Source organism: Chiloscyllium punctatum, chromosome 13, assembly GCF_047496795.1.
Source record: "Chiloscyllium punctatum isolate Juve2018m chromosome 13, sChiPun1.3, whole genome shotgun sequence".
Taxonomy (NCBI): Eukaryota; Metazoa; Chordata; class Chondrichthyes; order Orectolobiformes; family Hemiscylliidae; genus Chiloscyllium; species Chiloscyllium punctatum.
The window spans coordinates 22,649,305-22,677,229 of NC_092751.1; the positions used below are offsets into that span (position 1 = coordinate 22,649,305).

At 45.3% G+C, this 27,925-nt stretch overlaps 1 long non-coding RNA gene across 2 annotated transcripts; it reads right to left on the minus strand.

Moving 5' to 3' along the window:
* Positions 1 to 2,535: 2,535 nt before the first annotated feature.
* On the minus strand, positions 2,536 to 26,435 carry LOC140484486 (uncharacterized). 2 transcript variants are annotated; one of them, XR_011962184.1, is made up of 4 exons: positions 26,193 to 26,435; positions 24,338 to 24,437; positions 3,837 to 3,966; positions 2,536 to 3,302 (listed from the first exon to the last, which is right to left on the minus strand). It is a non-coding gene; the product is annotated as an uncharacterized lncRNA (long non-coding RNA). The 2 variants fall into 2 exon arrangements; XR_011962183.1 differs by lacking the exon at positions 2,536 to 3,302 and having other exon boundaries at positions 3,733 to 3,966.
* Positions 26,436 to 27,925: the final 1,490 nt, after the last annotated feature.

Sequence of the window (27,925 nt, forward strand, 5' to 3'; positions counted from 1 at the left end):
GATTGTGGATCCCAGGGGATACAGACTCCAGGATTAGTCCTTGTGGGCATTCCTGCAGTAATACGAGACAGCATTCCATGATGAGAGTTAAACCCGGGTGGCAGGAAAGGGAGCCACTGAACATTAGCAAGTTAATTTCAAACACAGGAGGTTTGTTCAGTCAGTAACAATGTGTTAGACATGGAGGTGAAGTGAGCAGTGAGGGGAAATGTTGCCACAAGCTGACAATGGTTAACTTTCATTGGATCAGGAGGAGGCCATTCAGCCCCTCAACTCTGCTCTGCCATTCATGATGATCATAGCTGATGTGTGACCTAACGTACAATTTTCAAAACCCTCTAATTTCATCAATAAACTCCTCTGCAACAGACAAGAGGAGTATTGGAAAACTAAACATCTGCAAATGCTGGGAAATCAGAAAAAAAAACACAGAAATCGCTGGAAAAATTCAGCAGATCTGGCAGCATCTGTGGAGAGTGAACCTTTCAGGACCAGTGACCGGTCAGGTGACCAGCTGCAGCTGACCATTCTGCATCTTCTGGAACACACTCTGGAACAGGTTCTGGTGTGAGATTGTCAATAATAACTGAGAGAAACAGGAGGACGGGCTCAATCAGAATAAGGAATTCACTTAACCCTCCCAGTGGGACACTCACTGACACAGTCACACTGCGGAGAGGCCGTTCACCTGCCCCACGTATGGGAAGGGATTTACTCGATCTTACAACCTGCTGAGGCACCAGAGATGGCACAGTTGGTTCAGACCCTTCACCTGCTCCATCTGTGAGAAAGGATTCATTCAAATCTCTCACCTGCGGAGACATTGTTGCATTCCCACCGGGGAGAGGCCATTCACCTGCTCAGTGTGTGGGAAAGCATTCATCAGTCCTCTGACCTGCTTAAACACCAGCGAGCTCACTCTTGGGAAGGATCATTCACTTGTTCCCAGTGTGGGGAGATTCACTCAAATACAGGACCTGCGGAGTCCCCAGTGAGCCCACACAGGGGGAGAGGCCATTCAGATGGTCAGTGTGTGAGAGAGGATTCAGTGATTCATCCTGCCCCACTGAGACCCCAGTGAACCCACACAGGGGAGAGCTCATTCAGATGCTCAGTGTGGGAGAAGGGATTCAGTGATTCATCCCACCCCCTGAGACCCCAGCGTGTTCACACTGGGTAGGAGCTGTTCACCCCTATGTGTTACAAGGGATTTGCTGCGTCTTCAACTCGACTGAGAGCCCAGTGAGTGCTCACAGGGAAGTGGTCATCCCCCTGCTCCATGTGGACTGCAGGACTCTGATTCTGATGTTACTGTCCATCAGAGTCAGGAGTGGACCTTGTACATGATGACACTGCTGGAGTATTGATGTTGTTGTTAACCACATTAACTGGGCTGGAGGTGACTGAACTTACATTGCCACTTTCTGAACCTCAGGATGTCTCTCTAGGCAGTAAGTCTCCACAAACAGCACTGTGACAATGAGCAGGGATCATCAGTTTTGATTTAAATTGTGACTGTAGCACGGCAGCTTCACAGCATCAGGTACAAGGTTGGAGTCAAGCCTTGGTCAACGGCCTGTGTGGAGTTCCCACATTCTCCCCATGATAGTGTGGGTCCCCTCCAGGTGCTCTGGTTTCTTCCCACAGCCCAAAGATGTGCAGGTCAGGTGGATCAGTTGTGCTAAAATGACCACAGGATCCAGGATTGTGCAGTCTAGGTGGATCAGCCATGGGAAATGCAGTGTTACAGTGATAGAGTGCTCTGGGCATGATGTTCTTCGGATGGTCGGTGGGGTTTGATGGGCCAATGCTCTCTTTCCACACTGTAGGGATTCTATTCTATGATTGAGGATAAAGGCTACACAGCAGGGTGTCCTTGGAGAAGAAGCATGTGGTGTGCATCAGTGCTCTGGATGCCTTTAGATGGAGGTGGGCACCGCAGGGGATACAGTGCTTTATATCCACCACTGCCCCCTCCTCACAACTCTGATTTAATCCCTTCTCACTCTGTCACTTGTAATGGTTTGCTTGGCCTGTAATGGGCTTTGTTTGGAAATATTTATTTGGTTACACAAATGGTTTACTGCTGTTAATTATATGTCTAGATTAGAGTGGTGCTGGAAAAGCACAGCAGATCAGGCAGGATCCAAGGAGCTGGAAAATCAACGTTTTGGCGAGAGGCCTTTTCCAGCACAACCCTAATCTAGGCTCTGGTTTCCAGCATCTGCAGTCCTCACTTTTGCACTGCTGGTGATTATATGTTAACCAAAAGCAAAATGGCATAATGATAATTTTGATGGTGGGAAGGTCGCTGTGATCACATTTTTGTGTCGGAGAAATAGGGAAAAAGAACGCTTCACAGCTCACAGAACGAGAACTGAAAAGTAGTTCAATCAAACCAAAGGTTCAGATAGGGAGGGAATATTTCCCTGGAGTTTGAGGAACTGGAAAGTGATGGTGTCTGGGAATAGACAGGATTTTGTTTTACAAAGGTTGAAAACTTTAAAACTGTTATATTCAGACAGTTTAATTTATTTTCTTTAATTTTATTTGCTGTGCAAAAAGCTTTTACGACATTTTAAAACCAAAATTTACAAACCTTGTTTTAAAGATAAATGTTAAATAAAATCCATCAAACCATCCATCACTGAAAACTGTTGTGGAAGTGCAATCTTCTGGAGATTCCCTGCCCACTTCTTCCTACCCGGGCTCCATGGCTATTTACATACCTGGGAGATAGCAGCAGGAGGAGACCATTCAGCATTTCAATCCTGCTCCACCATTCAATGGGAAACAGCTGACCATCCAGCTCAGTCTCCTGTTCCTACTGTGTTCCAATCCCCTTTCATGACGTTATGTCAAAGACTATATCCAAGTCCTCCTTTGGTTTCACTGTCTTTTGTTCCAGTGATGTTGCGGTGTTACTGTGTGGATGTAGGCAGGGGTAATGTGATGGTGCTGCTTCCTGGAGGATGCACTCAGCATCCCTCATCATCCTGCAGTAACATCAACTGGGTTTCAGCAACTAGAGATAGAAACCGTTTCCAGGATATGGGCATCACTGGCTCAGCCAGCATTTATTCCCCATCTCTAGTTACCCTTGAGAAGATGGTAGTGAGCTGCTGTCTTGAACCATTCACAGTCCGTTTGGCGCAGAGAGACCGACAACGCTGGGAGGGAGAGTGTTGCAGGATTTTGGCCGAGTGATTCTCCATCTTTGGTTCTTCAAATGTTGTTTAATCTAATCACAATCTGCACATGATTTTGAGATTTCAGTCAGCAAATCTTCACCATCTAGCACCCTGAATAAAGGAATATGTACAGATTAGAAATTCAGAGCAGACAATTCTAATTTCTCTGGAATATCTTATTCCCCTTTCTTCCCCCGAAGCTGTAACCCTCCAGCCCACTTACTCTCTCCTACCATTCTGACTCTGCTATCCCCTAATGTACACCCTCCCCATTCTCATGGTGTTACTGGTAAACAGATCCATGCCACCATTTCCCATCCCTGGTTACAGTCTGCACCCTTTCTGGGTTCACTTCCTTTCCCTTCAGTTGCTGCAAGTCAATAATGTAAGAGCAGAATGAAACAGACGGAAACAGGAAGGGAGGTGGCAGATCCTGGACAGAAGAGGCACCTTCAGGCTGGGAGAATGGGTCAGATCCTTCTTCGTTCCTCATTAGTTGATTCCCATCATTGCAATGAGTTGGAGATGGAGGATGGTCCTATATGGATGTGGTGACACTGACCCCCAACAGATCAATACTATGAGCAGATGCATTCCTCCTCCAGCCAATCACAGTGTGAAATACTTTCTGCAAAGTATACTTACCCAAAGCACATGTTGCAAAACCTGCCCACTTTCTGTACATGTACAGTGCCAGGTTTCCACACACACGTGTGGGCCCTGCTTCAGGGATTGTGGGAGTTGTAGTCCCCATGAAGCCACTGGAGCCCCGTCTCTGGAAAGTGAATGAAAAGTGTGGACTGGAGGGTGTTGTGTATCGGATCCCCATTCAGACACACAGAACATATTGACCGCCACTGGGTTTTACTGAGACATCTGCTTCCACAACCTGATTTCTGATGTAAGGAGTATAGATTCAGCCAACTGTGGAGTGGGGTGGTTAATAGGAGGAGCAGATTTTAAGCAGAGGTGGCTCAATGGTTAGCATTGCTGACTCACATCGTCAGGGACCTGGATTTGATCCCTGCCTTAGGTGACTGTGTGAAGTTTACACGTTCTCCCCGTGTCTGTACGAGTTTCCTCTGGGTGCTGCAGTTTCATCCCACAGTCCAAAGTTGTGCAGGTTAAGTAGATTGGCGATGCTAAATTCCCACAGTGTCCATGCCTGTGCAGATTAAGCCATTAACCATGGGAAATACAGGGAATGGGTGAGTCTGAATGGGATGGATTATAGGGTTGGTGTGGACTCTATGGACGATTACCCTGTTTCTATTCTATTCTCATGAAGAAGAATGTACCTATATCAATGTGCTGTGAATCTGTGAAATTTCCTATTCAAAATGCAGTGGATGCCAGGACAATGAGCAAATTTACTGAAGAGATACAGATGTTGAATTTGCAATGAGTTGAAGGGTGAGAGAGAGAGAGCAGGTGGGAAAATCCAGCTGAGACCGAGGTGAGCTCAATCATCACCGTATTAAATGGTGGAGCTGGTTCGAAGGGCTGCATTGCCTCCCCTGTGCCCAGGGCTTATCTTCTTACAGTAATAACTGGTAAGGTGAATCCAAAACTCACCACCTTCACCAAAGGAGATTTTCGGAAAAAGCAGGATAGTCAGGTGGATTAGCGTTCCAAACTGAGATAGTGAGGAAGCGTGTAGGAGATAATGATTATGCAATTTTAAGCTAAGGTGAGTTACAAAATAACACAAGTTATCGTCCGACAGGTTTAATTTGATCATGATGAAGGAGCAACGCTCCGAAATCTAGTGTGCTTCCAATTAAACCTGAAGGACTATAACCTGGTGTTGTGTGATTTTTAACTTTGTACACCCCAGTCCAACACCGGCATCTCCAAATCATGTAAACTGAGGGGAGACGGTAATTTATGGTTTTAAACTGTGTAGTACATTCACACCGTCCAGAATACTCTGTTGTGAATATCTATCCTGTACTTTATTACAAAGCCAAGGTCTCTGACAATGAAAACCAAAACACCCAGGAAACATCATCTCACCTCGTAATCTGATAAAAGACTTGTGATAAGTATGGTTGAATTTCGAATACAGTTGGAAAGCGGGAAGATTAAATCCAATCCCACGCTCCTGTGCTAAAACAATAGGATGAGGCAGGAGTTGGCTAATGTAGACTGAAAGTAAAGACTTTAGGGTGGGACAGTTGACAGACAGTGGAGGAATATCAAAGAATTTTTCAAACTGCTCAGCAAAAGTATATATCAGTGAAAAGGAAGGACTGTAGGAAAAGGAGTAATCTGACACGGGTGGCTAAAGAAATAAGGGAGTTTATCAAACTGAAATAGAAAGCATTCAAATTGGCAAAGACCAAGGAGAATCGAGGAGATGAGAAAAACTTTAAAGATCAACAGAAAGCTAGATGGGATTGGGGGAGAAAAGTGATGAGTAGCTATCCCCAGGGCCAGAATAGCTGTTTATACTGCTAGAGGGGAACCTATTGTGTAGGGAACATATGGCCTCTGTAATTGTTGAAGCACTTAACTGTTACCATAGAGATAATCCTGATCAAGTTCAAAATCATAGCACACCCCAAAAGCTTGTACTTCCAAATAAACCTATTGGACTATAACCTGGTGATGTGTGGTTTTTAACTTTGCCCACCCCACTCCAATACCTGATCTTCCACATCAGAATCCTGATAGACAGCCCCACTGAAACTGAAGTGCCTGTCAGATATCTGACTGAGCCACAGGGGCGTGAGGGAGGGGTATGTGGTTTAACCACAAAGTGTTGAGCTGAACTCGACTTTTTAAACTACCGTTGCCATGGAAATAATACTGAGAGACAGTGTCCATTGAAAACCACAAACCACAAAGGTATAAGAATGGGAGCCATACATCGGAAAGGCAGGGAGTTACCTGATGCTGCCTGGAGGTGTTTTGCATGTACACTATCCAGGTAACTGCCATGTCTCATCAATAAAGACTCAAAGAAGTCCTTTCAGAGTTCTGTGCCCAGGTATTCCTATCCTGCAGGGTTCAGGAATATGAGTACACAGCAGTCAGTCTTCACAGTGGAGGATACGAAGAACATGCCAGTAATTGATAAGGAAACTGAGGAAGGTGAGGAGCAAGGAACAATAATTATCACGAAAGTGTTAAAGCTGGGCAATCTAATGAGCTAAAGGTGGACAAGTCTCTTTGCCCTGATGGAATACATCCCAGGGTGCTACCAGAGATAGTGGGAGAAATAGTAAATATACTTAGAGTCAGAATCCTACAGCAGAGACAGGCCCTTTGGCCCAAACTGGCCCATATGCTAACCAGAATGTCCATCCATGCTAACCCCATTTCCCTGCACTTGGCCCATCTGCTTCTGACCCTTTCCTATCCATGTATTTGTCCAAATGTCTTTTACATGTTGTTAATGTACCCACCTCAGCCACTTCCACTGGCACCTCATTCCAAATATACATACCACCCTCTGTGTAGAACTGTTGTCCCTCAGGTACCCTTTCATAATTTCTCCTCTGACCTTAAACTGATGCCCTCCACTCCTTGATTCCCTGGGAAAGAGACTGAGTGCATTCACCTTACCTCAGCATCTCATGTTCTTATACACATCCAGAAAAGATTCCCCTCTCGGTTTCCTCTGCTCTAAACAAAAAAAAATTCCTCGCGTGTCCAACTTCTCCCTATAACTCAGACCCGAGCCCTGGCAAAAATTCTTGTAAATTTCTTCTGCACTTTTTCCAGTTTAATAACTGAAACCTACACTGCACTCATCACGTTTCCAGTGTTTCCCCATGGCACTGGAACCGACGTGACAATGTCAATGGATTACAGACCATGATCGAGAATTAATTCCTTTACTACAATCCCGTTTTCATAATTTTTTCCATGGTGCAGGCATCCTTGTGTCTGTCTGGTTGTATGGTTAATTAAAAAATTGTCCTCATACAAAACAAATCTGCAGCTTAATTGTTCCTGGGAAATATGCCATGATTTTTTTTTTCAGACTTTTAACAACAAATGAACTCTCTCTCCACAGTCACCACTCTAACATGGACTTGGCTGTGTCTCAGTACTTTTCCAGTCACACTGACATTTGAAATATTCGCCCACGGACAGAATACACACCTTTCCTTCCATATGAAAAGGCCAATGATATTCAGATCGGCACGGATCAAGTAACTATCAAAACTGAACATGGAGTTCAATTTGAATTTCTCATCCACAAATCCGCCCTTTCAGTACACACAACAGAGAAAACAAGTCGCCACCGTTAACACAGGATGGAAATTCATAAGACAATTATATAGTATTAAATATTAGTTTCTTTGTTCCCCCAAAGCTTTAAATCTCAGTCTCACAATTGCTCTCTTCTGTGAACTGAAATCCAAACCAATCTCCTCACCCTTTTTCCTCCACAACCAGTTCTCACACACTCTCTCTTCTCTTTGAAATCAGCTACCTAGCTCCTGCCTGCAGACTCAGAACCAAAAAAAAGGTTTCCTCCCAAAATCCAAAGATGCGTAGGTCAGGTGAATTAGCCATGCTAAATTGCCCATCGTGTTTCGTGCATTAGTCAGAGGGAAATGGGTCTGGGTGGGTTACTCTTCCGAGGGTTGGTGTGGATTGGTTGGGCCGAAGGGCCTGTTTCCACACTGTAGGAAATCTAATCTAATCAAATCAATGAATCTGACTCGGAGCCTCCTGGATGTTGGTGAACCCTCCCCCCACCTCCCAGGTTTCCTTCCTGGTCAGAACCAAACTGATTTTTTTCCCCCAATCTGGAACATTTTATTTATTTCCCCCACACAGACCCTCTGATGAAAGCCATCCTGTACATACTGGCCAAATCATATCTGATTGAACTAAGATGAACTAAATTAGAACTTTAATTACAGGCCCTTCTGTGTTCCTTTCCATAATATTCCTGAATCTTCACCCGAGTTCTGATAACTTTCTGCAAAATGCTCCCCCCACTGATAGCCGACCACTTGTCACGATATCAGGGCAGGGGCCATTTCCCTGGGTCCTGTTCCCAGAGGGAGGAAACTGCCAATGACAGATTAATCCCACACACGCACAGCCTCCCTCCTGGCACTGGCCCGCCCTGCACATACACCAACAATTGGCCAGCACTGCGCCAGTGCACTGTTCTCCCCTCCTGCCGCACATGCTCCAGATCACACACGAAGCTGGGTGATTGACAGCAGCAGCTGTCCAATAGTGTGGAGGGGGCAGGGCTGGATATTGTAAACAATGAATGAATGTGGAGAACACTGGGGGATGGACAGGTGAGTGAGGGACAGGATCAGTGCAGCAGTAGGAGGGGACCCTGGACAAAGTGAGCAATGGGAGAGTCTGACAGGAAAGCAATGGGAGAAACTACAGGAAGGTTCTGTTGAGGCTCAGGCAGGGACAGCTGGGAGACATTATGGCCTGGTGGCTTGGGCACGTTTTCCAATCAGCCTTTTCAAAGATGCTGTTACTCAACTCTGAGGTCGATTGTCCTGGTTCAGAGGTCAGGGCACAATTTCGTGGTGGGCTAGTGGATAGAAGGGAAGATTTTCTCAATCTCTCTCACATGGAAACTCCATGAGCTCCTCCCACTTACTGTCTATGGTGGGGATGGAGACAGAGCAGATGGGAGCGGGGTTAGGGATATAGGGACTGCCTTTCAAATGGAACTTACCTGTGTGGGTGGTATTAACAAGACTCAACACACAGTCACTAACACAAATCTGATGTACTTGAACTTTATCCAGAATATTAACACGCATAACGACACAGATCCCAATGTACAAAGTTAAGTCCTGGATATTAATAATGGCTTTGTGTATGAGAAATCACGCCTCATGACCTTGAGTCATTTTTTTTGAAGTAACAAAGAGGATTCATGAGGGCAAAGCAGTGGAAATGATCTACATGGACTTCAATAAGGGGTTCAATAAGGTTCTCCATGGGAGACTGGTTAGCAAGGTTGATCTCATGGAATACAGGGAGAACTAGCCATTTGGATACAAAACTTGTTCAAAGGTAGAAGATAGAGGGTGGTGGTGGAAGGTTGCTTTTCAGATTGGAGACCAGTGGGGTGTCACAAAGGATCGGCGCTGGATCCACTAATTTTCATAATTTATATCAATGATTTGGATGTGAATATAGGAAGTAATGTTAGTAAGGTGACACCAAAATTGGAGGAGTAGTGGACAGTGAAGAGGATTACCTCAGCGTATAACGGGATCTTGATCAGATGGTTGAATGTGCTGAGGACTGGCAGATGGAGTTTAATTTAGATAAATGTGAGGTGCTGCATTTTGGAAAAGCAAATATTAGCAGGATGTATACACTTAATGGTAAGGTCCTCGGGAGTGCTGCTGAACAAAGAGACCTCAGAGTGCAGGTTCATAGCTCCTTGAAAGCAGAATCGCAGGTAGATAGGATAGTGAAGAAGGTGTTTAGTATGCTTTCACTTATTGGTCAGAGTACTGAGTATAGGAGTTGGGAGGACATATTGCAGCTGTACAGGACATTTGTTAGGCCACTCTTGGAATATTGCGTGCAATTCTGGTCTTCTTCCTATCAAAACAATATTGTGAAAGTTGAAAGTGGCCAGAATAGTATTAATGCATGTTGCCAGGGTTGGAGAATTTGAGCTACAGGTAGACACTGAATACACTGTTTTCCCTGGAGCGTCAGAGGCTGATGGGTGACCGAAAAGAGGTTTATAAAATCAGTAGGGGCATGGATAGGTCTTTTCCCTGCGGTTGGGAGGAGACACAATGGGAGGTGGGAGATAGAGGGGGAAGACCGAGAGCGGAGGGTGACCGTTATTTTGTAGGTCCACAACACAACCCTGTTCCTGTTTTCTCCCTATCCCCTTCAATCCCTCTGAAGGGCTCAGAACAAGTGCACAGTCCCTGGAAAGTAGAGCTTCAGGGTGACCAAGTGCTGAAGGCTGCATTTGGGACGCTGACCTTTATTGGTCTGTGCACTTATCAATAAATGGACCTGGGTTCAATTCCACTGTCGTGGATTTATGTCTGTGGCCACAGATGCGCCTGTCTCTGGCCCTGACTACTGAATCGCCTGTCACTATGGGTCTGCCATTCTCCTTCCTCCAGTTCTGTGCAGCGGAGCTATCTGTGGTGTCATGAACCTGGCTGTTGCTGATTTCCCCAGAGAGTCCACCCCACCCTGAGGAATCCCAACCGCTGCACAATATCTGTTTGAGAAGGGGAATGATCACTGGGTTGTCCTGCACTTCCTTCCTGAGCCTTTTACTTGATCTGATGGTCACCCATTCCCTTTCTGCCTGTGTAACCCTCACCTGCAGTGTGACTAACTCACTAAACGTGCTGTCCATAACATTCTCAGTATCGCAGATTCTCAACAGTGAGTCCACTCACAGCTCCAGGTCTGAAAAACAGTTTCCCAGTAGTTGCAGATGGGCACTCTTCCTGCACATATAGCCGTCACAGACACTGGAAGCGTCCCTTATTTCCCATATTGTGCAAGAGGAGCACACCACGGGTCTGAGGTATCCTGTCACAACGTCTCTCTAGTTTCAGCTTGTTACTCCCATTAAGAGAATATAAATGATCTAGCAACCTTCCTTCACTTCAAACATGTCCTTTATAATCAAAAGCCCCGATCTTTACTTAAGCTGACATTTTACACTTTTAGAATCTGTTTTAAAGTAAACTTAGCAGGTATCACTTACAACTTGGCAGTTCCCATTGGGAACATGTGAATTTCTGAACAGCCTGAACTAAAACTGAAGCTGAGCTTCACCTTCTCCCTGTCTCCCCTCCCTCTGTTTACACCCAACTCCAAAACGCACTCATTGAGCCAAGCAACCCTCACAGTGCAGCCCTGTCATTTTCATGGTCTTCTCACACCTACACTGCCCTCAGCCTCCTGTACTGTTCCAATGCACCTCAATGGGAGCTCAGGGACAGCACCTCATCTTTCAATTCAGCCCTTTGTAACCCCAGAGTCAACATGGACTTCAGCAGTTTCTGAATGAACAGACAGTTGTCAGAACCTGGGACATTTCACCTGAAATGGTGCTGGAATTTGAGTCCACAAGGAATTTTAATGAGAAGTTTGCAGGGAATTGAAAATAAGGAGTTTACAGGCTAACATCATGAAGTGGGTGACTGGGACAAAATCTGACATCTCTGAAAAAGAGACGAAGTGTAATTTGGATAAATCTGTGCTCCCTCTCAGGGCAATATCACCTTCCACAGCTGCAGGGCCCAGAAGAGAGCACAAACCCAAAGGGTGATCCAACCACAAATCTTTCTGATTTTTGCTCGAAAATAAAAGATACTTTCCCACAGACAGAACAGACAAACCTTTCTCCTTTCCACAGTTAAATATCAATGGTATTCAGATTCTGATGACCCTGCTGATTATAGAAAATTGCTTTTGAGATCCCTGTCTCAATTATTCTCAATTAATATCCTGTAAAATGAATTCAGAAAACAAAGCTCACAGTCAATGCAAGATGAATAGTGAAAGCAAACACTTCTCTTGGTATGTGTTTGATGTGTAAATGTTCCTCTTCAAATCACCCCTTCCCCACCCAGGAAGAGGACATGTCCATGTGCCTCGCTGTACCTTGCCCTAAGTAAAGCTGGCGACCATAACCCAGGACCTATCACTGACTGAGGCCCACAGCCGTTTTCCCATTTGCTGTAAACATGGGACCAAGAGTTTCTAATTCAGGCCTAACTACCTGTACAGAGTGTAATTAAACCCTCCCAGTCTAAACTGGATCCAACTCCCCTTTCCCGTTTCCTCCTCCTGCACACACCAAGGGTCATTCTAGGTGTAGTGACCCTCCCTCAGAACCGACGGCAGTTGGGAAAATTAGAATCCCTACGTGTGGTAACAGACCATTTGGCCCAACAAGTCCACACCCACTCTCTGAAGAGTTTCTCAACCAAACCCATTCCATGACCCTATTCTTCTACATTTCCCCTGACTAATGCACCTAACCTATACATCCCTGAACACTACGAGAAATTTAGCTGGGCCAATTCACCTAACCTGCATATCTTTGGACTGCAGGAGATAGGGATTAAAGAGTAAATAATAGGTGGGGACAGAGCCCAAAGAGAGACAGGAACATTTGGAAAGACAAAGGAGTGGACAACAATCTGGCTGGGAGGGTGCATAGCTGTTAATGGAGGGGACAGGAACCTGTGTCTGGCGGCATCTCAGTGGAGGTGCTGGAAATGGCAGCTGATGATCTACATTCTGCTGCAAAACAGACCCTGAACTTCCAGTTGCCTATCACTTTAACACACGAGTCTGTTCCCTGTCCAACATCTCTGTTTCATACTTACTGCAGTGTTCCAGTGAAGCTTGATGCAAGCTGGCAGAACACTCTAGAACACCCCATATTTCAAGGACTGCAATTTCCCCTTCCATGTGGTCAACAATACTCTCCAGTGTATCTCCACAACTTCCCACACCTCTGCCATTGAACCACACCTCTCCAACTGCAACAAGGATAGACCTCCCAGTCCTCACCTTCCACCCAGATACAACACATCATCCTCCACCATTTCCACCACCTAAAATCAGATCCCACCAAATATATTTCCCTCTCCATTCGTTTCAGCATTCCACAGAGACCATTCCCTGTGAATTCCTAGTCAGATCCATGCTCCCCACTAACCCACCCTCCACTCCCAGCACCTTCATTTGTCAATGTAAGAAGTGTAAAACCTGTGCCCACACCTCCCCCCTCACCTCCAAAGGACCCTTCCACATCCAGCAGAGATTGTCCTGCACATCCAAACACCCCACATATTATGGCCTTTGCTTTCGATGTGGCCTCTTGTCCACTGGGGAGTCAGGACACCAACTTGCGGAATGTTTCAGGGAACATTTCTGGGACACATGCACCATCCAACCCCACCATCCTGTGGCCGACCACTTCAACTTCCCCACCCACTCCGCCAAGGACATGCAAGTCCTGGGCCACATCCACCACCAAATCCCAGCCACCCGACGTCTGCAGGAAGAAAACCTCATCTTCCACATTGGGACCCTTTCACCACAGAATCAAGGTTTCCTCATCTCCCTTCCCCTGCCTTATCGCAGGTCCAACCCTCCAACTCGACACCACCCTCTTGAGCTGTCCCATATCTTCCTTTCCAATTATCCACTCCACCCTCTCTCCATTACCATCCACCTACATCTACCTATTGCCCTCCTAGCTCCCTTCTCACCAACCCCACACATCTCTCTTATTTATCTCTCAGCCCTCTTACTACTCCCCCTCCCCCTCTAATCCCGGCATTCCTGATGAAAGGAATATGCCCAAAACGTTGATTCTCTTGCTCCTGAGATGCTGCCTGATCTGCTGTGCTTTTCCAGCGCCACACGTTAACGCAAGCTGGAAGACAACACCTCATCTTCTACTTGGGGACACTGCACCGCTCGAGCCCCAGTATCAAATTCAATAATTTTAGGTCCTGAACTCTCCAATGTCCTAGTGCCCTAGCCTCTTAACCCACATGCCAGGCCTTGTTATTACAGCCAACCATTACACATTAACTATGGTTAGTCACTAACAGTCCCCATAAACAGGTATTCACCCTCCCCCAGCCAGATCATTATCCACTCCTTTGTCCAATTGCTCCCATCTCTTTGAACTCTATCACCACCTATCATTTACTCCTTAACCCCTACCTTCTGCATATAAACCGACATTTCTTTTCAGTAACATCTGTTCTGAGGAAGGGTCAGCTGACCAAAGTTTTAACTCTGATTTCTCTTCACAGATGCTGCCAGACCTGCTGAGCTTTACCAGTCCCTTTTGGTTGTTGTGTGAGATTGACAGCATCCGCAGTTCTTTTGGTTCTAATTTACCAGGAATTTCTAATTCAGGTCTAGCAGCCTAAAACCGTGCATTTATAAACCCTCCCAGTCCACAATCGCTCCTTTTCTTCCCCAGACTTTGCAGACTCTCCCACTCCCTTCACATTCACTAGGTCCCCCCTCACCGTGACACTGCGCCTGCACAGATCATGGCCACGTGTTGGCCTGCTGGACCCATCCCAATTCACTCCCATTGGCTGGAGGATCACGCCAATTCTCCTATTCGTCTGAAGCTGCTGTCAATCACCCGAAACCCATTGTGACAGGCTCCTCTCAAGAGCATCGGATGCTGAGGGGATAGAGCTTTATAAAATCATGAGGAGTATAGATGGGAAAAATAGACAATGTCTTTTCCCTGGGGTGGGGAAGTCTAGAAGGAGAAGGTGTAGGTTTAAGGTGAGAGGGGAAAGATTTAAAAGGGACCCTAGATGCGACTTTTTTCACACTGAGATTGGTGCGTGTATGGAATCTTCTGTTCAGGGAAGTGGTGGAGGCTGGTACAATTACACCACTTGGCATCTGGATGGGTATGTGAATAGGAAGGGTGTAGAGGGATATGCGCCAAGTGTTGGCAAATGGGACTAGATTAGTTTGGGATATCTGGTCGGTATGGACCAGTTTGACCAAAGAGTCTAATTCCATGCTGTAGGTATCTATGACTCTGCCCTGGGATGAGCTTCATCATTCACAGTGAATGGTGCAGTAACACAAAGCACAGGGGTTTGGAGCTATTCAGCCCATTGGGGCTGTACTCTCTCCCTCTGGAGATGGTGCCAGTCTATCCCATCTCACCTCCCATTTGCCTGTAGCCCTCCAAATCCTTCATTAAAAAAGTTAAATCCCAAATTTATTTTGACAATAACTACTGAATCTGCATCCAGCTGTCGGTCAAACTGTTCCAGATGCTCAGAACTTAGTGAGTAAAATAATCTTCACATTTTTAACCTGCATTATTTGCCAGTTACCTGAAGGTAGTTACTAAAAATTGTGACGTTAATAATTTCTCCCTCTGTCTCTCTGTAAATTAAATATACTGGATTCAAGTCTGCTCCTGGTCAAAATCACTGCCTAGCCTTCTCAACTCCAAGGAGAATTATCTGACCTTCTGCTAACTCTCCATAAAAGAGATACCCATCCTAATTTTAGTAGTGCCATAAAGATGTACAGCAGAGAAACAGAACCTTCGATCCAACTTGTCCATGCCAACCAGATATCCTAAATTAATCTCATCCCTTATGCCAGCTCTTGGCCTATATTCATCTAAACCTTTGCTAATCACGTACAACATCTCAAAAGCATAATTTGGTAATTGTACCAGCATCCACACTTCTTTTGGCAGCTCATTCCATACACATACCATGTTCAGCTGAAAACATTGCCCCTTAGATCCCTTTTAAATCTTTTCCCTCACACCTGAAGCTTGTGCCCCCAAGCATTGGACTCACATATCCTGGGAATAAGACCCTGGGATTTCACCCTATCCATGCCCCTCACAATTGTATCTGATGCTCCAGGGAAAACAGCCCCAGCCTATTCACCCTCTACCTATATAGCTCAAACCCTCAACCCTGACAACATCTTTGTGGATCTTTTCCGAACCCTTTCAAGTTTCACAATATCATTCTGATAGCAGAGAGACCAGGACTGAAAGCAGAATTCCAGAAGTGGCTGAATCAATGTGCTGTGCAGCCGCAAAATGATGTCCCAACTCCACTGCTCAATGCTCTGACCAGTAAAGGCAAGTACACTAAACACCTTCAACACTACCCTGCCTATGATTCCACTTTCAAGGAACTATGAACCTGAACTCCAAGGTCTCTTTGTTCAGCATCACTCCCCAGGAGCTTCCCATTAAGTGTATAATTCCTGCTCTAATTTGATTTTCCAAAATGGAGCACCTCACATTTATCTGAAATAAAAACGATCTGACACACCTCAGCCCATTTGATTGAAGTCCCATTGTACTCTGAGGTAACCTCCTTCGCTGTCCAGTGCGCCTCCAATTTTGAAGTCCACTGTAAACCGACGATCTATACCTCATATATTCACATAGAAATCATTGATATAAATGATGAAAAGTAGTGGACCCAGCACCGATCCTTACACCATATTGCTCATCACAGGCCTCCAGTCCGAAAAGCACTATCCTCCGTCTCCAACCTTCCAGCCAATTTGTATCCAAATAGCTGGTTCTCTCTGTATCCCATGGTGTCTAACTTGCTAACCAGGCTGTTATGTGGAACCTTTTTGAAAGTCTTTCTGAAGTCCAAGTTAGTGATTTATGGACAAAGCCATGCTGACTATCCCTAATCACTTCATGCCTTTCCAATTACATATAAACCTGTCCTTCAGAATTCCTTCCAACACCTTGTCTGCCACTAACTTTAGGCTCACCAGTGTATTGTTCCCTGGCCTTTCCTCATCACCTTTCTCAAATAATGGCGCCTGTCTTGCAGCACCTCACCTGTGGCTGTCGGTGATAGAAATATCTAAGCGAGGGGCACGGCAATCACTTCCGTAACTTCCCACAAAGATTTGGGATACACCTGATCAGTTCCCACAGATTTACTCAGCTTTATGTATAAGACATCCAGTACAACCTCCTCTAATATGGATAGTTGTCAAGTTATTACTCTTTATTTCTCCAAAGTCTCTAGCTTCCATATCCTCTTTCAGTAAAAGCTGACATGAAATCCTCAGATAGTAGCTCTCTCACCTTCTGTGGTTCCAGAGACAGCCTTGTTGATCTTTGAGGGTCCGTACTCTCTGCCTGGTTACTCTTTTGTCCTTAGTGTTTTGTAGAATCTCTTTGGATTGTCCTTAAACCTCTTTCCCCCCAAAGCTATCTCATGTATCCTTTTTGCCCTCCCGTTTTCCCTCAAGTGTACTCCTACTGCCCCTATAGTCCGAGGGATTCACTCAAACTCAGCTGTCTGTCCGTGCCATCTCCCTCCATCATCCTTTTGACCAGACCGTCAATTTCTCTAGACACACAGCATTCTCTACATCTACCAGACTTGGCCGTTAACAGGAACAGACTGTCTATGTACTCTTGTTGTCTCATTTTCACAGGCCTATGGAGTCAATGGCAAATGAGGACATGGAAACTGTCATTCTCAGTAAAGAGGTAGTGTTGGGAAAGATAACAGCCCAAAGGTACATGGGTCTCCTGGTCGTAATGGAATGCATCCCAGGGGACTAAAAGAGATGGTGAAGAGTCTACTGTCCTTCCTTGCTAGAGGGATGGTTATGCTGCAGCTGTACAGGATGCTGGTGAGGCCACACCTGGAGTACTGTGTACAGGTTTGGTCTCCTTACTTCAGCAATGATGTACTGACACTGAAAGGGGTGCAGAAGAGGGTCACTAGTTTGAGTCGGGAGTTGAGAGGGTTGTTCTATGTGGAGAGACTGAATAGACTGGGCCTATACTTGTTGGAATTTAGAAGAATGGGAGGCTGTATTGGAAAAAATAAAATTAAGAAGGGAATAGATAAGATAGAAGCAGGGAGGTTATTTCCATTAGGGGGCGGGTCAACCTAGACAGCATGACGTCAAAATAAGAGGTTATCTGATTTAGGACAGAGTTGAGGAGGAACCTCTTCAGTGAAAGGGTTATTAATCTGTGGAATTCCCTGTTGAGTGTAGCAGTTGACATTATCAACTTGAATGTCTTTAAGGCAAAATGTAGATTTGCAAACAGCAAAGGAATTAAGGGTTATGGTGAGAGAGCAGGAATGTGGAGCTGAGGCCATGGAAAGATCAGCCCTGATCTTATTGAATGGCAGTGCAGGCTCGAGGGGCCAGATGGCCTACTCCTGCTCCTATTCCTTCTGTTCTTATGTTCCCACTTTCCAGCCGTCCCTTCACCTGGGGGTTGCAAAAAAATATTGAAAGTTCTCGCCTTGTACCGTCGTAATTCATCATTGTCCAATTTTGAACACCAACTTTTAGATCTGGTCTATTATTTTCTGCAACTATTTTAAAAATAGTTGAATTATCGTCAGAGAATCCCAAGTGTGGAAGCAGGCCATTCGGCCCATCACATCCACAATGACCCTCAGAGCCTTTTATCTTACCCCTGTAACGCTGCATTTCTCATGGCCAATCCACCTAGCCTGCACATCCCTGAAAACTATGGGCAATTTCACATGGCCAATCCACCCAACCTGCACATACCTGAACAATATGGGCAATTCAGCCTGGATTATCCACCCAATCTGCACATCGTTGAACCTTGGGAGGAAACCAGAGCACCCGGGTGAAACCCACACAGACAACCTCAATAAGGTGATCATCCTGTCCTTATTTCCCAGTTCCACCCAAGTAATTTCAACGGGCGAACTCCCATGAATATCTTCCATAAGCACAACAATGTTATCCCTAATCAAAAACACCATTCCAACTACTCTCTTACATCTCTTCCCTGGAACATTAAGCTACCTGTCCTGTCCAAACTAAGCCACGTTTCTGTAGTACCTACTATATCCCAGTCCCTTGTTCAAAACCTTATCTTAAGCTCATCTGCTTTCCCTGTCAAACCTCTTGCATTGAAATAACTGCAGTGCAGTGCTATCAAAAGGACAGACTGATGGGCAGAGGGGGTGGAATGGCCCTGTTGGTGAGGGATGACATTCAGTCCGTTGCGAAGGGGGAGACACAGAATCAGGAGACGTAGAGTCAGATTGCAGGGTGGCTAATGTTGTCCCACTTTTCAAGAAAGGTGGGATAGAGAAAACAAGGAATTATAGACCGGTTAGCTTGATGTCAGTGGTGAGAAAGATGCTGGAGTCAATTATAAGATATGAAAGTATGGCTCCTTTGGATAGCAGTAATAGGATTCGTCAGAGTCAGCATGGATTTACAAAGGGGAATATATTGACTGTGATTGAAAATCGGCTGGCTGACAGGAAGCAAAGAGTAGTGATAAACGTTTCCTTTCGGAATGGCAGGCAGTGACTAGTGGGGTATGACAAGGTTCGGTGCTGGGACCGCAGCTGTTTACAATATACATTAATAATATAGATGAACATATTAAAAGTAATATTAGCAAATTTGCTGATGACACAAAGCTGGATGGCAGGGTGAAGTGTGAGGAGGATGTTATGAGAATACAGGTTAACTTGGACAGGCTAGGTGAGTGGACGGATGCATAGCAGATGCAGTTTAATGTGGATAAATGTGTGGTTATCCACTTTGGAAGCAAGAACAGGAAGGCAGATTACTATCTAAAAGGAGTCATGTTTGGTAAAGAAGAAGTACACCGAGATATAGGTATTCTTGTACATCAGTCAATGAAAGCAAGCATGTAGGTACAGCAGGTAGTGAAGAAAGCTCACTGCATGCTGGCCCTCATATCAAGAGGAATTGAGTACAGGAGCAAAGAGGTACTTCTGCAGCTGTACAGGGCCCTGTTAAGACCGCACCTGGAGTATTGCGTGCAGTTTTGGTCTCCACATTTGAGGAAGAGCATTGTGGCTATTGAGGGAGTGTTGGTAGGGTCACAAGGTCAATTCCCGGAATGGCGGTATGATCATACGTTGAAAGATTGGAGTGACTGAGCTTGTATACACTCGAGTTTAGAAGGCTGAGAGGGGATCCGATTGAGACCCCCAAGATTATTAAAGGGTTGGACATTCTGGAGGCAGGAAGCATGTTTCAACAGATGGGTGAGTCCAGAACCAGAGGACACACTTTAACAATAAGGGAGAGGCCATTTAGAACAGAGTTGAGGAGAAATGTCTTCACCCAGAGAGTAGTGGGTTTATGGAATGCTCTGCCCCAGAAGGCAGTGGAGGCCAAGTCTCTGGATACCTTCAAGAAAGAGATGGATAGAGCTGTTAAAAGATAATGGAATCAAGTGTTACGGAGATAAGACAGGAACAGGATACTGATTGTGGATAATCAGCCATGATCATAATGAATGGTGGTGCTGACTCAAAGGGCAGAATGGCCTATTCCTGCACCTATTATCTATTGTACCTTGTCAGTCCTACCTCATTCTGTACCTTGCCCTTGCCTGCCTTGCCTGTCTAACTTCTCAACTGTACCCGCCTCAGACTTACCTCCTTTCTCACTATCTCTTTAGGCTTACCCCCATGCCCTCACTGGTTTAATGTCTCCCGAGTAGCACTAGCAAATCTCCCTGCTTGGATATTAGACACCTTCCAATTCAGGTGTAATCCATCTTTCTTATGCACGTCAATTCTACCCCAGCAGAGATTCCAGTGATCCAAAAACTTGAATCCTTCTCCCCTGTATCAGATCCTTGGCCACGCATTCATCTGCTCTACCCTGCTATTCCCACTTATGTCATTGGTACCAGTGTACAGCGACCTCCCACTGATCATTCTCCCCTTTCAGAATATTCTGCACCCTCGGAGCCATCCTTCACTCAGATAGTAAGGAGGCACCACCCCATTCTGATGTCTCACTGTTAGCTACAGAAACTGCAGTCTGTGCTGCAGACTAGAGAGCCCCCTATCACCATCGATCGCGTGGAACCTGATATACCTCACATTACACTCGTAACTTGGCTGTCAGTGCGATATTCCCCTGAGAGTCTGTGACCCCTGACGCTTCCCAAAATAGTACACTTGTTTGAGATGGAAATAACCACAGGAGACTCCTGCAATACTTGCCCTCCACTCCTCCCTTACCGAGAGGAAACCCATCTACCTGACTGGATCGGCAGTTTTACTACCTTTCTGATACTGCCACCTACCACACCCCCCGGCTCCTGTAAATTCTTCATTACCTTTAACCATCGCTCCATCTGATCCATGAAATCCTACAGGATTTGCATCCTCACTTCCTGCAGACAATCAGGATCATTGAAACTTTCCTTAATCTCCTATGTCCAACTGGAAGAGCACATCACTGTACAAATGGCCATCTCCGCACCTGAACAGTCCACAGACTCAGAAAAAGGCACACAGTCTTACAGCTTTACAACACACGACTCGAGAATAAATTAGGACCAATATTTTGTATTTAAAAACTTAATCAAAGTATAAGATGTGTATTTAAAGAAATAAACCGTCGCCCTACTGAATGTTGTAGCTCTACTAAAATAAAACAGACGAAGATTTATCTTTGAAGAGACTGAAACCTACCGAGCTGTGAGTCACAGATGAACAGCACTAAACAGAACCTTTGGTCAAATTTGTCCATGCCGACCAGATATCTGAACCTAATCTTATCCCTCTTGCCAGCACCTGGGCCATATGCCTCTAAATCTTTCCTATTCATGTCAAGTATCCAAATGCCTTTAAAATGTTATAATTGTCAGCCTCCACCACTTCTTCTGGCAACTTATTCCATACACGCACCACTCTCTGCATGAAAAATTTGCTCCTTAGTTCCCTTTTATATCTTTCCCCTCTCACCCTCAACCTATGCTCTCTATTTCTGGACTCTCCTACTCAGGGAAAAGACCTTGTCTGTTTACCCTATCCATGCTACTAATGATTTTATAAACCTCTATGGAGGTCATCCCTCAGTCTCTGATGCTCCAGGGAAAGTAAGCCCCAGCCTTTTTGCTCTCTTCCTGCAGCTCAAGCCCTCCAACCCTGGCAATATCCTTCTAAATCTTTTTTGAACCCTTTCAAGTTTCACAACATCCTTCCGAATGGCGGAGAACAGAATTGCACACAATACTCTAAAAGAGGCCTAACCAATGTCCTATACATGACCTTCCAACTTCTGTACTCAATGCTCTGATCAATAAAGGAATGTATTTCAAACACTTTCTTCAATATCCGATCGATCTGCAACTCTACGTTCAATGAAAAATGAACCTGCACTGCAAGATATCTTTGTTCATCAACACTATCTAGGAATTTGCCACGAAGTGTATCAGTCCTGTTAAGGTTTGTTTTTCCAAAATGCAGCACGTCACATTTATCTGAATTAAACTCCATCTGCCACTTCTCACCCATCTGAACAACATCCTGTTGTAATCTGAGGTAACCCTCTTCACCGTCAACTATACCTCCAATTTTGGTATCATCTGCAAACTTACTAACTATACCTCCTATGCTCATATCGAAATCATATATATATAAACGACGAAAAGTAGTGGACCCAGCACCGATCCTTGTGGCACTCTACTGGTCACATGCCTCCAATCTGAAAAACAACCCTCTACCACCACCCTGACTTCTACATTTGAGCCAATACTGTATCCAAACTGCTAGTTCTCCCTGTATTCCATGAGATCTAACCTTGCTAACCAATCTTCCATGGGGAACCTTGTCGAGCGCCTTACTGAATTGCATTGATCATGTCCACCTCTCTGCCCTCATCAATCCTCTTTGATACATCTTCAAATAACTCAATCAATTTTGAGAGACATGATTCCCACGCACAGTCATGCTGACTATCACTAATCAGTCCTTGCTTTTCAGAATACATGCGCATCTTGTTCCTCAGGATTCCCTCCAACAACTTGCCCAGCATCAATGTCAGGCTCACCGGTCGATCGTCCCCTGGCTTGTCCTTACCACCTTTCTTAAATAGCGGCACCACGTTAACCAACCTCTCGTCTTTCAGCATCTCACCTGTGATAATCAGGGATACAAATATCTCAGCAAGAGGCCCAGCAATCACATTCCCAGCTTCCCAGAGTTCTCAGGATCACCTGATCAGGTGCTGGGGATTAACCAAGTTTATGGGTTACAAGACACCCAGCACGTCCTCCTCTGTAAGATGTCGACATCTATTTCCCCACTTTCTATATTGCCCATGTCCTACTCCACAGTAAACACTGATGCAAAACATTCAGTTAGTATCGCTCCCATTTCCTGCAGCTCCATGCGTAGGCTACCTTACTGATCTTTGAGGTGCCCTATTCTCTCCCCAGTTACCCTTTTGTTCTTAATGTATTTATAAACACCCTTGGGATTATTCATAACCCTATTTGCCAATGCTATCTCATGTCCCCTTTTTGCCCTCCTAATTTCCCTCTGAAGTATACTCCTACTGTCTTTAATGCTCAGGGTTTTTTTTGGGATTTTTGGATTGAAATAAATGCAAAATATTACATATTGATAAAACAAACGAGGGTAGACTTACACTAATTAAAAACAGGGCCTCGAGTAGTGATATGGAACAAAGAGGCCGAGGGGTTCGGGTCTTTCAAGTCTGTGTCACATGCAGACAGGGTGGTTAAGAAGGTGCTTAGCACACTTGCCTTCATTGCTCAGACCTTTAAGTACAAGAGTTGGGACGTTATTTTGGATGTTGGGTAGGCCTTTTATGGAATTCTGTGTCCAGTTCTGGTCGTGCTGATATCGGGAGGACATTACGTAGTTGAATCGGATTCAGAAGAGATTTACCAGGATGTTGATGGGAATGGATAGTTTGAATGATAAGCAGAGGCGGGGTGGCTGCGACTTCTTTCACTGGCGCGCAGGAGGCTTAGCAGTGACCTTATTAGACGTTTCTCAAATCGTGGAGGGTTGGTATCAGTAATGTGAACAGGCGTCCTTACCAGGAAGGGACACGATTCAAGACTGGGTACATACATTTTAAGGTGACAGCAGAACAGCTTTAAAAAGGCGTTCGGAATTTTTTTTTAAATTTTTCTTCACATAATGGTTTGTGTGAGGAATGAACTATCAGAGGAAGTGGTAGTTGTGAATCAAATTACAATTTTAGGGTGACACAGTGGCTCAGTGATTAACACTGCTGCCAGGGCCCCAGGTTCGATTCCAGCTTTGGTCAACTGTCTCTGTGGGCCTTGCACATTCTCCCAGTGTCTGCATGGGTTTCTTCCAGGTCCTCCAGTTTCCTCCCTAATGAGAGAGCAGCCCTTTGGTCTGGTAGGACAATGCTGCCTTTACCTTTTACACAGTGATGCCACTGTGTCTCTGGGATGGGAAGAGGGAATGCCGAAGGTGGTGGATGGGACACTACTCAGGCACAATGCTTTGTCCTGGAGGATGTTCACTTTCGTTAATAGTGTTGGGTGCTGCACTGATGCAGGCAAGTGGAGAATGTTCAAACACAATCCTGATGTGTGCCTTTTCGACAACAAAGAGACATTGGGGAATCAGGGGTTTGGGGAAACTGAGATTGTTCTCCTTGTAGCAAAGGCAATTAAGAGGAGCTGTGAAAGAGTGGTTTAGAAAAGTTACATGTTGGAATAATAAACCTTATACCCATCAGCTCATTATACAAGGATTACAGGACACACATTAAAGGTTTGGGAAGATTCAAAGGAGAACTTTTATGCATCAAATGGGATTCAGATGGAATACAATATTCACACACAATGTAAATATCCAGGTCCTGATGAATTGACTAATTCAATCAGAGTTAGGTGTTACAATCACTGAGATTACAATCTGAATGTCCACCTGTAGTATCCTGTAATACAAGTTTATGAAATCCATCACTGTCAGTTCAGGTTAGAAACTCACACCATCCCTTAATCCTGGCCCAGGATGACTGGACACATTACCCCTTGTGGAGGTCAGCAGTCAGTTCAGGTGGAAATCTATGTGGGTTTCTAGGAGTTTCCACCTTGGAATTTCATGTGATTGAACAGGGCAGATCATTGACACATGGGACTGAATATTCCAAGAGTCAGTGAGATGTGTAGAGCAGGAGTTGCTTCATTTTTACCCTTCGGTGTTGCTGCTGTGGTTCATCAATAAGACATGGGGGGTGAAAGGCTCATGCAGCTCGATGGGTAAGTTGCCTCCATGCTGACCAATGGGCAGCAAACTCCTCCCATAGAGTATCTCTAAAAACAGAGCAACTCTGCATGCTTCACACTGCCCAGTGCTCCCAGTAAATGTTTAGAAGAATGGGGGAGGGGGGGGGCGGCGGCTCCTGGAAACGGCATAACTGTAAAGTTCTAAGAGGATTGTGAAGAGGGAGAGATGCACAGGAGAAGGGGGCAACAAGTTGTCAGATAAAGTATAATTTGGGAAAAAGTGAAGTCGGTCATTTTGGAGGGGAGAATAGGAGAACAGAGTGCTATTTACATGGTGAAAACTGTAGAAAACTGCACCACAAGGGATCGGGGGGGGGCGTAATTGTGCAGAAAACACTGAAAGCTAGCAGATTCTGTGTCAGTCATGAAATCAAGGGTTCATTTCAGATTCATCAAGTTTAAGGTAACACTGACACGGGTATGGGGTTTCAGTCGCAATGGAGGTGGGGTGAGGTGGAGACAACCAATATTTTCGAGATTGGAATTCTTGGTGTTTGTGAATGCGTCGATGTCTGATCAGAAGGTCACCTTGGGGTGATAGATATGACAGCAATGTTGTGAAGAGTGCAGTTCTGCCTCAGACTGCACCCAGTGAGAGGGAGGGGCTGAGCAGTAAGGGAAAGGAATTTGTAATAGCAACTGAAAATAATGGGTTTAACATAACATTGTTTCATTGGAGGAAATTGCAGCTAATCGAGTAGTGAGAATGTGATAAGCAGTTTGGTAACTGATTAACAGTGGAGCAAAGGAGAGGGATGGTGGGGAGGGAGAACAGGACATCGTCAGTGTACATGTGAAATCTCACACTGTGCTTTTGGACGATGTCACCTCCTGGTAGTGCGTAGGTGAGAAACAGGAGGGATCAAGGATAGATCCTAGAGGGACACCAAATACAAGGAATTCAGAAAGGAAAGGGAGAGTGGAGATGGAGCAGGATTTACAAACGACGGCGAGATCAAATGTTAGTTTTTTTGCAGAATGGATGAGAAGGACATAACCAGAAAAGACAGACAGACATAACAAGGAACAATACCTGTGAATTGGGGAGGGGGAGTGATGAGGAGGAAACAGAGTTGGAATGTCTGTCGTTTAGCGAGACGAGTAAAAGATCAAGGTGAGCTCTGATAAGGCTTGAGAAGAGACTGGAGAAAGATGTAAGTTTGGGACAAAAATCAGGAACACCACGTGAGGCAGTTTGTCTCGGTGGGCTAGTGGGAGGGAGGGAAGCAGCAGAAGCAACTGATCGGATTGTCTCAGTCTTAGTGACAGAGAAACTCAATGTGCTCCTTGCTCTTCTTGTTGGACGGAAGGATGAAGGAGACAGGGTGATGGACACAGGATGATGGACAGTTTTACAAAGAAACAAAACCAGGGTTAGTGATATTTAAAATGAGTGAACAAACCTAATGTATTTAACTTTTATCCAGAATATTAAAATGTACAAATGAAGTCCTTGTTCGAATCCCAGCTCGGCAGATGGTGGAATCTGAATTCAAGAAAAAAATAACTGGAATTAGGAATCTCCTGATCTCCATGGAACTATTGTCAATGGCGAAAAAATTCCTGCCAACCTGACAGTCGCCCAACAAGCTACTCACTGTATTAATCACTGCAAAGTCTCAACAAAGGAATGAAACTGGATGGACCACTTGGCATTTAACAAGGCATTAGGAAATACAACCACAGAATCAGCCCTCTCGACTCTGCAACATCCTGCTCACTAACATCTGTTTTTTTTGTGCCAAAACTTGGCAAGTTGTCTCACAGACTAGTCAAGGAACAGCCTGGCATAGTCATACTCACAGAGTAACCCCTTACAGATAATGGCCAGACACCACAATAACCATCCTTAGATATCAAGAGTGTGATGATGGAAAAGCACAACAAGTCAGGCAGCATCCGAGGAGAAGGAAAATCGACGTTTCGAGCCTAAGCCCTTCATCAGCCTGACCTGCTGTGCTTTTCCAGCACCACACTCTTGACTCTGATCTCCAGCATCTGCAGTCTTCACTTTCTCCTGAAATCTCTGGATATGTCCTGTCCCACCAACAGGACAGTACAGGCAGAGGTGATGGCACAGTGGTGTACACACAGGAACCATTTGCCTTGGGAGTACTCAGCATTGACTTTGGACACCAGGAAGTCTCATGGCTCCTGCTGAGTACCACGTACCGTGCTCCCACGGCTGATGAATCAGTGCTCCGCCATGTTGAACAACACTTGGAGGAAGCACTGAGGCAATAAAATGGTGACAAGCCTACTCTGAGTACAGGATTTCAATGTCCTCTACCAAGAGTAGCTCAGCAGCAGGATGACTGACTGAGCTGGTCGGGTCCTCAAGGACATAGCTGCTCAACTGGATTTGCAGCAGGTGGTAACGTAACCAGCAAGAGGGAAAAACATACTAGATCTTATCATTAAGAATCTGCCAGCTGCAAATGCATCTGTCCATGACAGTATCGGTAAGAACGACCATCCCACAGTCTTGTTGGAGACAAAGCCTCACCTGAAAGTTGAGAAAAACCTCCATTGTGCTGTGTGGTACTATCACTGTGCTAAATGGGACAGATGTAGGAACTCAAACTGGATCTCTCTGAGGTACTGTGGGATAACATTACAGCAGCAGAACTGTACTCCAGCACAATCTGTAATCTCATGGGTTTGTAAATCCCGCACTCACCCATCACAATGGACAGGAAAGGACGGCATGCCATGAGCAGCACCAGGCATACCTAAAAATGAAGTGCCAAACTGGTGAAGCTACCAAGCAGGACTACCTGCATATCATAAAACCATAAGACATAGGAGTGGAAGTAAGGCCATTCGGCCCATCGAGTCCACTCCGCCATTCAATCATGGCTGCTGGGCACTTCAACTCCACTAACCCGCATTCTCCCCGTAGCCCTTAATTCCCCGAGACAACAAGAATCTATCAATCTCTGCCTTGAAGACATTTAGCGTCCTGGCCTCCACTGCACTCCGTGGCAATGAATTCTACAGGCCCACCACTCTCTGGCTGAAGAAATGTCTCCGCATTTCTGTTCTGAATTTACCCCCTCTAATTCTAAGGCTGTGTCCACGGGTCCTAGTCTCCTCACCTAACGGAAACAATTTCCTAACATCCACCCTTTTCAAG